Genomic DNA, 13,984 nt, shown 5'->3' with positions numbered 1-13,984 from the left:
CCTAGGGCATTTTTTACTAGTAACTTTATTTACAAAGATTATGTTGATTTGGATGGTTTAACTGGATAAATGCTAGCTGATGGAGAAGTTTAAATGGATTCATATTCACATCTCCAGTAAAGGAACATAACCAACAGAAGATATCTGCTTTATCCAGCGCTTTCCAGAAGGACTTATCACCCACCTGGAAATCCACTCATTTATTATTATAGTCACAATTTAGCATTTTTTAAGAACCTGAAAAGTATCCATTACATAAAATGTGTGAAAAATTCTATAGACACAGAGGAAAGACATATTGAGCTACAGGTAAACTAAAGGTTGTATAAAGACTAGTATAAAAGTGTGTCACATTTTTATACATCTACTTGCTATAATTGATACGTGTTGATAGTTATAGAAAGGCTTCAGGCCTTTTGTTCATAGGGTCACTATGAGTCATGCTCAACTCAAAGGCAATCAACAAGAACCACTTGCTATAATAAAGCACATAGGAAAAAATAAGTAGATGTAATATGTCAAATGAAATATATACCCAGCGCTTCCAATACACTTCCCTTTTGACTGCTGTCATATTGATAAATACTTTTTGTTCTTTCCATCTGTGCTTCTAATGGCCCAGTCCCCACCCTTCAGGGAGCAATTTCAGTTTGGCAAGGCAGTAGATTAACAATTGCTAACTTCCCACTAATTAGTTGTATACTATTATTTACTTAGTTTCATAATCGTTAACAAATTAGTTAACCTTTCTGAGACACCTGACAGGAACATCGGTGGTGTAATTCTTAAAGGCTTAGCTGCTAAAGAAAAAGTTCAAAGTTCCAGCCCATTAACTATCATGTGGGAGAAAAAGATCTCAGGTTTGTTTCCTTAAAAATTCCAACCTGGTATGCACACCCATGTTTCTTGTGGCTTTGTTCACAACAGCAAAGAGCTGGAAACAACCCAAGTGCCCATCAAAAAAACAAATGGATAGGGAAGCTCTGGTATATTCACGCAATGAATACTATGCAGCATTGAAAAACAAGGAACTCATGAAATATGCAAAATATGTGACCATGGAGGACATTATGTTGAGTGAAATATCTCAGTCACAAAAGGACAAATATTACATAGTACTACTGTTGTAAAACAGGACTGACATCAGTGTTGAGGGAAGACAGAGGGGAGGAATGAGGTATACTCTATTGAAACAGAGGAGGGAGAGAACTGCTTAAAGGGATATATGATTGAGTATTATTGTCATGACAGGAGTCCAGAATGAAGGCTGCACAGTGGAATGGACTTGGGGGGAGGGTTTGCATAACAATGAAAGAGTTTTTCTTTTACTTTTTAAGGAGAAGAATGAATTAGGGAGGGGGCAGGGAGAAAAGTGCAACAATGAATGACTGGAAACTCTAAGTCTCTGTAAACTTTCATTAAAATTAATAATAATAATTAAAAAAAAATACTCCAACCTAGGACACCATGGCAGGCAGTTCTACTCTGCCCTATAGGGTCACTCTAAGAAAGAATCGATTTTATGGCACAGAATCTAGCAACAACAGACCACTTGGAAAACCACAACAGGCCCTATAATCTGGCAACAACTCATTTTGCCTTTTCTTCATCAGTCAGCACAATGGCTGCCTCGTTAAGGACATTGAATTTGAGGGTGTGGGACCAAGGTGCCACGGCAAAGTAAAGACTGCCCCCTGGTGGTCAGATGCCTTAGACACCAATTATGTGTCTTTTCTCCGTTGGGCCTTAACTCAATCTTCCATTCAGTGACTGGGATAATCGGGATGGGAGTGTCAGAGACAGTGTGATTGGCACAGGACAGAGCAGAGTTTAGGGCTGTTGTACATAGGGTCGCTATGAGTCGCAAGCGACCCGACGGCACACAACAACAACATCTGTTTTCCTATGTCTTCTGTTAACGCCTCATCTCTACCCCAAAGAGGGAATATAAAGAAAATTGTCCTTGCTACTTCAACTGTGAGATTTGAAAAGAGAGAAGAAGCTACCGCCACTCAATAGGCAATGGATCTGAGGATAAAACCTCACATTTTAGACAGTGCACACTTGTGTCCTTGGTCAGCCCAGAGTATCGCAGGACAGGGCCATCCAGCAGTCCGGCCCTGCGAACCCGCTGCATGCCGACCTACTCTTCAGTCTGGGTCCTCTCCATTGAATGCTGTGACTAGCCTTCCAACTACACCTTCCCCACGAGGGGAGAACTGATGACCACCCCAGTCTTGCAGGCCACTGAAGCCCTATCCCCACAAGCTGAAGCCAGCACAGTACTCATTGCAGTTGTTATCGTGGTCTTCCTCACACTGTTCTCAGTCGTGGTCTCGATCATCTCTTACCTGTACAAGAACAAAGGCAGCTATGTCACCTAGGAATCTGCAGGAAGTGAGCCCAACACCATCCTCCAGATGGAAAGTGACTCAGCCAAGGGCTGGGGGAGCAGGGAAGGAGGAATATTTCATCTAATGATTTCTGGGCCCTTGGGAACTTATTCCAGGTATACATGCACTATTTAAATTATTAGATGAAAGTTTCACCCAAAGCCAGCAAGCAACATTAATTGGTATGTGCAATTCTGAGTTCCTTCCAGGATATGGGCCCATTGCTGCCACCAGGGACATGGAGAAAGCAATTATGTCTTTAGCCAGGCCTTCATAATACAGCTGCTAGTTGAAACTAGCCAACAAGCTAGGGCGATACCAGGAAACATTTCTTCACGGGTTGAAGGGAGGGAGAAGACTTAGGGTTAGTGGCTTCTGCACTTTGTTCCCTACCTGGTCACCTAATGACAGCCCCAGTTGAGATAAAGTCTTTGCAGAAGCTGGATACCATGGTGAAAAACCAGGCTGTGGGGGTAGGAGGAGACCACAGAGGCCCTCCTGATGAATGTGCTGCATCATCTGAGCCCTTCCTTCCTCTGTTCCACAACAACCTCATAACTTGTACTATTTTTAATTAAAATTTTCACTGACAAAGGGGGAAGAAAAGAACTCAAGCCCATCTATTTTATTTTTAGCAATGGCTTCATAGGTGTGTCAAATCTGGACAATAAATAAGGAAGACCATAGAAGATTTGATGCCTTCTGGGAAAGAGTGTTGGACCTACCATGGACTGCCAAAAGAGCAAAGAGATCTATCCTGGGAGAAGTGCAGCCAGAGTGTGTGGTAACCCTCAGCTTCTGGACTCAAAGGTTTCATATGCACCCACATGTCTTTTCTCTTCCTAAGCAAAGCCTAGACCATTTGTATAGTATGTTGTTGTTGTGGTTAAGTGTCATGGAGTCCAGTACAACTCACAGTGACCCTATAACTAGCAGATCTGAACCCTGCCCTATCCTGCATCATCTTCACCATCAACGGGCTTGAGCCCGTTCCTGCAGTCACTGTGCCAATCCACCTGGTCAACAGTCATCCTCTCTTTTGCTGACCTTCCACCTTCCCAAGCATGATGTCCCTCTCCAAGGAACAGCCCCTCTTGACAATTAGTTCAAAGTATGTGAGATGAAGTTTCGCCATCCTTGCCAATAAGGTGCACTCTGGCTGCACTTTCTCCAGTAGCTTGTGGTCTTTTGACAGTCCAGAGAATATTTAACACTCTTCTTCAACACCATGACTCAAAGACATTTATTCTTCGCTTGTCATCTTTATCAATGTCAAGTCAGTCTCAGATACAGAGCAGGTGATTGGAAAGCTTTGCTTGAATTGAATGCCCATTAGTCTATAGACTGACACCCTTGCTGTTTAGTACTTTGGAGAGAGTCCCCAACAACAGATATGTCTAATGCCATATGTCTCCAGATCTCCTGACAGCTGGTACCAGGGGTGTTGATTGTGGGTATAAACAAGATTAAATCATTGACAATGTCAATCTCTCCATCTATCATGATGCTGCCCTTTGGCTCAGAAGTGAGGCTTTTTTCCTTTTTTATAATAAAATTTTTTATTTTGGTATTTTACATTTACAAAAAGTTTCATTTTCATTTTCATTGTTGCACATTTTACCCTCTCTCCCTTCCTTCCCCCTCCCTCAGTTCACTTTTTAAAAATTCATTCATTGTTCCACAATTACCTCCCTTCCCTTCCTCACCCAGGTTCTCTTTCAATGTACTTCTTATCCTGGGCTGTTGTCATACATATAATGCCTAATCATATATTCATTTTAAACAGTTCTTTCCTTCACTGTTTCAGTGAGATGTAATCCATATTGAAGTCTTTGATTCAATACAGCAAGCACCTCAAGTCTTCTTTGTTTTCAACAAGCAAGGATGTCTCATCTGCATAATGCAGGCTTTTGAGTCTTCCTGTAATCCTGACACCACACTGTTCTTCATAAAGTCCAACAACTTGAATGATTTGCTTAACATGCAGACTGAATAGATATGTAGAAAGGATATAGCCTTTTTTTTTTTTCATGGTAAAGACTGCTTTATTGGTGACAGTTAGTGCAAGTCAATAAATACTGATCCCCAAAGAAGAGCTCTTTTCATCAGATTACTGGTCCATAGGGCACGGAATTAAACTGAAGCCAGAGCTGGGATGATAATTTGAAGTCAATTCTGCTTCTTGGGAAACGAAGCCACAGCCATCTGATATATGGCATATGCTGTTCCGCCAACTGTAAGAAGCATGGTGGCTCTATACAGGAGGACATCAGCTATCCCACCCTTTAGATACACTGGAATTCCATTATCCTCCTGAAACAGCTTTTGTTTTTCTCGAACTTTATTTTCAAACTGTCTGCGTGAAGTAGTACTTATGGTCCTCTGGGTAATTTGACGAAGAGCCAGCATATTCCGGAGCATCTTGGCTGTATTTTTTGCCCACCAACAGCGACAACTGAACACAGGATATAGCCTTGAAGCACACCTTTCTCTATTTTAGACCATGCACTGTTTCCATGCTCTGCTCAGACAACAACTTTTTGGTCTAGGTATAGCTTTCATATATGCATAATTAAGTATTTTGGAATTTCCATTCTTCTCAATCTCTGCCATAGTTTGTTATGATCCACACAGTCAAACACCTTTTAATAGTCAATGAAACACAAGTAGACATTCTTCTGGTATTATCTGCTTTCAGTCAAGATCCATCTGACATCAGCCATGATATCCCTGATGCCATGGCCTCTTCTAAACCCAGCCTGAATTTCTGGCAGTTCTCTATCAATGTACTGTTCTAGCTGTATTTGGACAATCTTCAGCAATATTTTGCTTTCATACAATATTCATGGTATTGTTCACTAATTACCACATTCTATTGGATCACTTTTCTTGGGAATAGGGACCTATATGGATCTTTCAGTCAGTTGGCCAGGTAACTAACTATCTTCCAAATTTCCTGGCAGATTAGTGAGCATATCCAGAGTTGCATCCATTAGCTGAAACATGTCAATTGGTAACCCATAGACTCTGCAGGCATTATTTTTTTTGCCAATGCCTTTAACACAGCTTGAACTTCTTCCATCATCACCATTGGCTCTTGATCATATGTACAGTATATTCTTGTTGTTGTTAGGTGCCACTGAGTCACGTACAACTCATAGTGACTCTATGAACAGCTGACCTGAACCCTCCCCTATCCTGTAGTGTCCTTATCATCTCTGACACTAGAGCCCATTCCTGAAGTCATCATGTTAATCCGTATCATTGTGGTCTTTCTTCTCCTTTGCTGACCTTCAATCTTTCTAAGTATGAAGTTCCTTTCCAAGGAATAGCCTCTCCTAGCTACAAGTATGAGAGCCAAGGTTTCACCATCTTCACTTTCAAAGAGCACTCTGACTGCATTTTTCCCAAGACTTATCTGTCCTTTTGGCAATCTGTTGGAAATGTTCTTAAGTCTTTCTAGATCAAATCCTGGTATGTATAAGATTTAAGAGCTTATCTGAAAACTTCTGTAAGGAGCCCTGGTGGTATAGTGTGTCACAACTTGGGCTGCTAACAAAAAAGGTCAGTGGTTTAAATATACCAGCCCCTGTGCAGGAGACAGTTTCCTGTTAAGATTTACATTCTCAGAAACCTGATAAATCATCGTGAGTTAGAATTGGCTCAGTGGCTGTGGGTTTTGGTTTGGTTTCCAATATCTCTGGACTTCATGTGTGGTGCTAATCATTAAACACTGGTTTATGGTTCAAATCCACCCAGAAGTGCTTATTAAGAAAGGCCTGAAGAGCTGCTTCCAAAAGATCCCAGTCATTGAAAGGCATATGGAAGGCAGCTCCTGGTCAACTCTGCAGCACCTGGAAGCACTGGGAGTCAGAATCAGCTTGATGGCAACTGGTTTGGGGTTTTTGCTTGGTCAATTTTTCAATATTTCAGGAATAAGGAGCCCTAGTGGCATTGGTGTTGATGGTGTTGTGGATAACACTGAGTCAGAAACGGCCCAAAGCTGACCCTCCAGAGGGTTTTCAGAGACAGCAGATTTTCAAATTGCACGAGAGGAGATTGCACCTCCTTCTCCTACGAAGCAGCTGGTGGGTTCGAACCATGTGCCTTTATGAATAAATACAGCACAGTATGTAGCAACGTTAAGCAAATATCTCTGGAGTCCCCAGGTGATGCTGACATGCTCACCTATCATTTTAAAGGTTGAAGGTTCCAGTCCACAGTCTTAAAAGAAAGGCCTGGTGATCTACTTTGGAAAATTAGCAATTACAAACTCTATGAAACACAATTTTCTTCACATACAATTGTGGTCTTCATGAGGCAGAATGGATTCTCTGACAACTGGTGCTTTATTAAGTTTTGTCTGTAATTGTACTTCATAGACATGAAATCATTTCTCTTTTTTTTTTCCTTTTACTTACTTTTTGAGTGCACGTTGGCAAATATTGGTTTATTCATTCAATCATTCATAAACATTTTTGTTTAGAATTATGATTAATTTAATTAATTACAATGCCTGATAAACCTTTTACTGTATATTATTTTTCCTTTCATCTAACTTGTCTATTAATTAATTTTTTGTCTATTAATTTTTGCTCCCCTGTCCCTCCCTTCTCATCCCTGTAAACAGAGCATGCTCGTGTCTGGTTTCCTTCAGTCTGTGTAAGGTCTGAGATCCAGCTGTTTTGTTGAATGTGTCAGGAGTTCACTCCTTTTTCTTGCTGACTGGTAGGTGTTCCATTGTACAGATGGGACACAGCCCATTTATCCATTTGCTTGTCATATACAATTCAGTTGCTTCTAATGTTTTTGCTGTTATGAACACATGTACTGTGACTATTCCCGTCTAAGTTTCATAAATTACTTTTCAGTACCTTAACTTTATAGTTCTTGCCCTCTTCTCTCCAACTTTCACCTTTTGTCTACATGGCCAACACTTTGGATCTAGTCACCCCAGTACCTGTTCCACTTTGAAATCATTAATTCCTCTTTCACAGGAAAATAAAAGTAATCAGGCCTGAGTCCCCCACCTCCCTAGGCTCCTCTATCCCATGCTTTCCTTTTCACATAATCTTTGTCTTAGAGGACTTTTGAGTTGTTTCTTCTGTTTATTCACCAAATTTTTAGTATCTAACACATGCTCACCTAGACAATACTGTCACATCCCTGGGCATGTTGTTAGGAGGGGCAGTTCTTGAAGAAGGACATCATGCTTGGAAAGGTGGAGAATCACAGTGCAAGACAGGAAGACCCTCAACAAGATGGATTGACACAGTGACTGCAACAGTAGCCTCAAGTACGTTGGAAATGGTGAGGATGACCCAGGACAGGGTAGGGTTCTATTTCATTGTTCATAGGATTGCTATGAGTTGATTCAACAGCACCTACTAATAACAATAATGTTTTCTGCTGAGACACCATTCTGGTGGGGTGATCCACAGAAAGTTGTGCTGCTAATCCAAAGGTGGCCCCTCTCTGGTGGTTCAGATCCAACAGTAGGTCTGTGGGCAAAAGATGAGAAGTCTCCTTCCCTGAGATTTACAACCTCCAAAACTCCCCTGGATGGTCAGGTATGAGTCAGCTCCTACTCAATGGAAATGAGTTTGAGGCTCTGTCTAAGATCCCTGGGACCACAGTAAATAAGTGTTCAACGGCTAACTGAAAGGTGGATGGTCTGAACCCAGATGGATGAGATAAATATGCAGCAGTCAGCTTCCAAAAAGATTGGAGTCTTGGCAACCCCGTCGGGCAATTCTACCCTGTTCTTTGAGGTCATTCAGTTGGATATGGCATAACCACCACAAGTGTCTAACCAGCATGCTGCAAAGATCCTAGTTAAACAACAGTTTCATTTCTAAAGAATATTTGAGAAACTTTAAAGGACCCCACGCTAAAGTGGACCTTAGGCAGCCTTGGCGACAGGGTGGGGGGTGATGCCACCTGTCCCCAAGTGGCCCCACCTACGCCCCATGCGGGTTTCTTTTAAGCCTCTGTAGTGTCCATCCCCCTGCTCAGGTCTATGGAGCCCGCAGGAGACTATCCGCTGTTGGGGGGGTGGGGGGCTTTTCCACCATCCTCCCCGCTGGGGCCATTGATGTAAGTGACCTCCGGCCGGTCCCAGACAATCAGGAAGTTTTCTGCCATCGCGAGATAGACCAGAGTCTGATCGTGGAACTTCTGGAGCTGCAGGCCCACGTGCGAGGCGAGGCGGCAGCACGGTACCACTTTGAGGACGTTGGCGGGGTCCAGGGCGCGAGGGCTGCACAAGTGGAGGCCGTGCAGGCCCTCCCTTTGGAGAAGTTGGCCCTGGGGGGCTGCTGTCAGGAAGCCTGGGTCCTTTCTGGCAAACAACAGGTAGCTAAGGAAAACCAGCAGGTAGCAAAGGAGGTGACGCTACACCAAGCCCTACTGCGGCTTACCCAGTACCAGACCGATCTCCTGCTCACCTTCAATCAGCCCCCGTAAGGAAGGAGAATAGGTGGAAGAAAACCCTGAGAACAGTTCATCTCTTGGCCCTGAAAATCTGTCACCCCCACCCTGGAGCCTGGGTGACTTTGAACAGCTGGTGACCAGTCTGACCCTTCATGATCCCAACATCTTTGATCCCCAATAAAATGTGGAAGTAAGATGCTCAGTTATGTAAGGGAAACAAAGGGTTGGATTTGGTTCCCCTAATTCTGTCCTTCTGTGTAAACATAAGACACCTCCACTCTGCAGAAATAAACTTGCTTTATAATAAAAAAAAAGAATATTTGCATTAAGCATTGTCCCTTGTAATGAATTATCTAACTGGTATTCCAAAGGTGAGGTTAAAAGCTAACATTTTAAGGTGGAACATGAATAATTTTGATTGTTCGAGAAGATTATATGGGATACTGAATGTTGTCAGTGTCTTTGGTAAACTCTATTCTGGTCCTGTTTCTATGGCAATGTAGAAATACTAGCAACAGGCGAAGATATGAAAACCTGTAAAGATCTTTCTTGTCTGGAACACTCTTTAGTCAGAAATGTTACCCTGATTTACATGTTATATAGTAAATGAACTTAATTTCTATTATTGCCTTAATAAAGATTTTGTTTTAACAGGGTAATTGAGGAATGTTAATCAGGGAAGATTTTCTGGAGGTATACACTCAACCGCTAGCAGAATCAATAGGATGGCTGGAATAGAGGGAGACTGCAGGCTTGGCTACAGTCCTAGAAGTCCAACAGGAAAGAAGTGCAATCCTAACGCTCAGAGTTTACCCTCCTCTCCTAGAAATGCCGAGGAGGGCCTCATGTTGGAAGACGTTAAAACCAGAGGAGAGGCAAGAGCATGTGGTTGGCTATGCTTCTCTCCTCCCAGTGTTAGGATTAGAACCAATGATACAGAGGAGGCAAAAGTTACATCAGGGCCAGAAGCCTGATATTGACATACATAGAGTTAGTGTTTTGGGAACATGAGCGATGTCAGAAGCAGTGGACACTTTGGGAGCTTGAATGACATCAGAGAAAATGACCAGGATGAGAACCACCTCCTAAACTTTGAACTTTTTGTGGAATCATCTCATTGGCCAGATTCCAGCCCCAACCCACCCTGAGAAGAAGGAGCTAAACAGAGCCTCACCTCTCTAGCACTCGGCCGCTCTTCTCCATATTTCCTTTCAAGGAAGGAGGTCCTTTGGGATGTAACTTTCTAATAAATCTTTTTTTTTTAACCTTCACTGCTGCCTCTTCAGGTTTATTTTCCTTCTTATCTCTTCACTCTAACAAAAAGCTTCAGCCTATACTTTAGACTTTAGTGCTCGATGCACTGAAGTCACCTCTCCCAAGAAGTACTAACATTGCTCTTCACCTTGGTACTTGCGCACCGTCCCCTCTTCCAGTCTCTTCCGCCTGGCACAATTCCTTTGCCTGTACTTAAAGGGCGAACTAGGGCACTGACCACACAGTGACACCAGGAAGCTCAGGTCAGTCTGTCCACCCTGCAGGCCACAGGCTCTGCATTAGCCAGGAGAGAACAGAGCCCCTGGTGGTGGTGGTGAGACTGGAGGGAGGACCCTCAACAGCCTAGAGTGAAGTGAGGCTAAGGTTTGAAGGCCCTTTGGGCCCTACAGAAATTCTTTGTAGCCTGAGTCTCTACTTTTGTCCCCTGTTCCCTCTGTTCCCCTCATGGACACCTCAGTCTCTTCCTGCTGTGGTTCTGCTATACACCTGTGCATGCACGTGTGATCATTTACACACCCCTCCCAGCACTTATCTTGAACCCCACAAGGTCTCAGTTTCCAGGCTCTGGTCAGTGCATTTGGCTGAGTGAGGTTATCAACTCCTCACTTGCTCTCAAACAGGAACCAGTGGTTGGAAGACAGGAAGTACCTGAGGGGAAGTTATGGGCCCCAGATGCTCCTCTATGACCCACTTCAGACCCAGTCTTTCCTGCCTGAGAAGAACAGTTCCCACACTAGCCAAGTAGGAACCCCCTGTGAGTTTTCCTGTGACTGAGGGAGCTGCCCCAGCCATAGGACACTACTGCCCCTCTCCTTTTGCCAGTTCCCACACTAACCCTAGACCTGGGCAGCTCTGCCTCTGTCAGCCCCCTCTCCAGATTCTAGAACCATTCAAGACTAGAGAGATTCCAGTGAACCACCTGGACAGTATAAAACAGAGGGAAGTAAGTGGACTCTGGAGCTGACCACACTGACTTTGAACCCCAGTTCTGCCCTGCTGGTCTAAGGGTTATAAAAGTCAGGGGCATGAACTTCCTCTATACAAAAGAACACAATTCTACCTGATCTTGCATCTGCCACTCAACCTCTGCAGTCACTGTGTCAGTCTAATTGAGGATCTTTCCTTTGATGACCCTCTACTTTTCCAAGCATGATGTTCTTCTCCAAGGACTAACATCACTGGAATCTCATCATCCTTGCTTCTAAGGAGTAGAGCCCTCTGGCTGTACCTCCTCCATGAGAGATTTGTTCATTGTTTTGGCAGTCCATGGTATAGCCAAAAATCTTTGCCAATATCATGTCTTAATTCTAAGACCACAGTTCTGTCTTTGATCAACATTCAGATGCATAGAAAGCAATTGAAAATACTATGAATTGGGTAGGCATGCTTTAGTCTTTATACTGACATTGCTATCTTTAATACTTTAAGGAAGTATACGGCAGCAGACTTCCCATCCAATACATCATTCGATTTCTTGACTGCTGCTTCCATGGGCATTGTTTGTTTGGGGTTTTTTTTTATTGGGTTTTTTGTTTGTTTTTGGTTTTTTTTTTTACGCATACTGTCAAATTGGATCTGACTGATACAGGAGATTGCCTCTCCTTCTCCAGCAGAGTATCTGGTGGATTTGAACCGCAGGCATTGATTATAGATTGTTGTTGTTGTTGTTGTTATGTGCCGTCGAGTTGCTTGCGACTCATAGCGCAACAACAGCACTAAACTCCGCTCTGTCCTGTGCCAATCGCACTGTCTCTGACACTCTCATCCCAATTATCCCAGTCACTGAATCAATCCACCTCATAGAGGGCCTTCCTCTCCTGCGCTGTCCCTCCACCCTCCCAAGCATGATGTCCCTAAGGACCAGTCTCTCCTCACAGCATGTCCAAAGTATGTTTGACGGAGCCCCAGAATCCTTGCCTCCAAGGAGCCACCTGGTTTAACCCTTTCCAGGACAAATCTGTTTGTTTTCCTAGCAGTCCATGGTATTCTCAATACTCTTCTCCAGCACGACAGCTCAAAGGCATCAATTCTCCTTCTATCCTCCTTGGTCATTGTCCAACTCTCTGATGCATAACAAGTGATTGCGAAGACCATAGCCTGTATCAGACGCACCTTAGTCTCCAGAGAGACACCACTGCTCTTCAGTACTTTGGAGAGGTCCCTAACAGCAGATTATAGATTAAAGAGAAATTAAATACTTGACAATTGCAATCTTTTCTATGTTTAGCATCATGTTTGTTACTGGCACAGTTTTGAGAGTTTTTATTCATGTTGAGATGTAATCCTTACTGAAGGCTGTATCATCTTTGATCTTCAGTAAATGCATCTACTCTTCTTCATTTTCAGCAAGGTTGTGTCATCGACATACCACAGGGTGTTGATGAGTCATCTTCTTATCCAAATGCCAAATTCTCCTTCACATAATCCAGTGTCTCAGATTATTTGCTCAACATACATACTGACAAATGGAAAGTGCCCAGAGTAGGGCTGGCACATAGATACGGGAAACAATTGTAACAAGGGCCCTTCACTTTACAGATGAGAGCTTGAGGGGCGTGAATGACTCAGATCATTAGTCAGGAACAGGAGGGGCTAGTTCTTGACCTTGAAGCCAGTCTTGAGTCCATGGCCTAGTGAAATCTCATGATGTCATGGCTTTTTTGCCCCAAGGGTAAGCAAGTCTCTATCTTCTGGACAGGGAGGTATGTGGGTCACAGGAACCAATGAGTAAAAAGTAGTGAGTCAGCTCATGTGTAGGTGGATAGTCAGGGCCTCACAGGACGAGCTGTTAAAGGGGCAAAAGGATGTCTCAATGAGGACTCAGAGGCTGCAGGGATTGCAATGGATGCCCCTGAGGGTGGCCAGTGTCAGATACAAGGTGGTAACTGATGTGGGGCAGGAGGTCAGGAAGGGGGCAGGGGGGAGGACTTCTGGCAGTAGATAAAATTAAGTGGTATGGAATGAAGCATCCCTGAGGGAGGATTCTTTCTCAAAATGTTGAAAAGAAGGGCTGGGATATCTATGAGCCCCGGAAGATGGGTAAGCTGGAGGGAGAAAAGAACCATTAACACTTGGCCTTTCCTCCAGTCGATGCCATGCCATTACCTGTTTAGGAACTGGTGCTGTGAAGGCTCCTGTGTCTGGTCATTCTATCCACTTATCTGTGTTGGCTCCATCAGAGGGCTGAGTCATTATCATCATCTTCCCCACCTACCCTACCCCTCCCTTGCCCTTTCCAGCTACTTTTCCAGAAATCTCCTGGGATCCAAACATAGGCCATGGGTGAGGAGGATGAATGAGTGTCAGGTGGAGAATAAAGGGAGAGTGCCCAAAGAAAGGCCGCTGGTGAGGAAACACCAGCCTCCCCAAGGCCTCCCCGATGTTGAGATGGTGCCTGGGCTCCTGACTCCACATCTCTCAGAGGCAAGAGGTGAGAAATACACAATGTGCAGCCATGCTGAACTTGTTTTCATTCCAGTAAATAGGCTGGAAAGAAGCTGAGGGGGAAGTCAAGAAAGGGCCCAAGTGGATGATGTGAACAAGAGGAGAAGGGGGAGCAAGAGAAAAGAGAAGAATTGGGAGAGGCAGAGAGAAAGAAATAAAAGGAGAAGATGGGAAAGAAATGGTGTGGAGATAAGTAGAGACAGTGAGACAGACGGGAGAGGGAAAAGTGAGAGACAAAAGAGATAAACAGAAAATGAAAAAGAGAAGTTGAGATAAAAGTAAAAAAGAGAAATGAGAAAGGGAGAAAATAGATACTGAAACTCAAGGAGAGAGGTCAAGGAGAGAAAAAAGCGAGAGCTTAAACTGGGCACGGAGGAGGGAAAGGAGAGAGCTCTTAGAAGAAAACAGAGCAGGAGAGACAGAGAAGGAAACAATAAGAT

The 13,984-nt window shown here is 43.6% G+C and overlaps 2 pseudogenes; both read left to right on the top strand.

Moving 5' to 3' along the window:
• The first annotated feature begins 2,022 nt into the window (after window positions 1-2,022).
• Window positions 2,023-2,478, top strand: LOC102863301 (annotated as a pseudogene).
• Window positions 2,479-8,412: 5,934 nt separating this feature from the next.
• On the top strand, window positions 8,413-9,006 carry LOC102860162 (annotated as a pseudogene).
• The last annotated feature ends 4,978 nt before the right edge of the window (window positions 9,007-13,984 follow it).

The sequence above is a fragment of the Elephantulus edwardii genome, unplaced genomic scaffold (genome assembly GCF_000299155.1).
Source record: "Elephantulus edwardii isolate Elephantulus edwardi_28Jun2011 unplaced genomic scaffold, EleEdw1.0 scaffold00184, whole genome shotgun sequence".
Lineage (NCBI taxonomy): Eukaryota > Metazoa > Chordata > Mammalia > Macroscelidea > Macroscelididae > Elephantulus > Elephantulus edwardii.
Note: the sequence above shows the minus strand (reverse complement) of the source record. Positions and strands in the feature narration are given on the sequence as shown.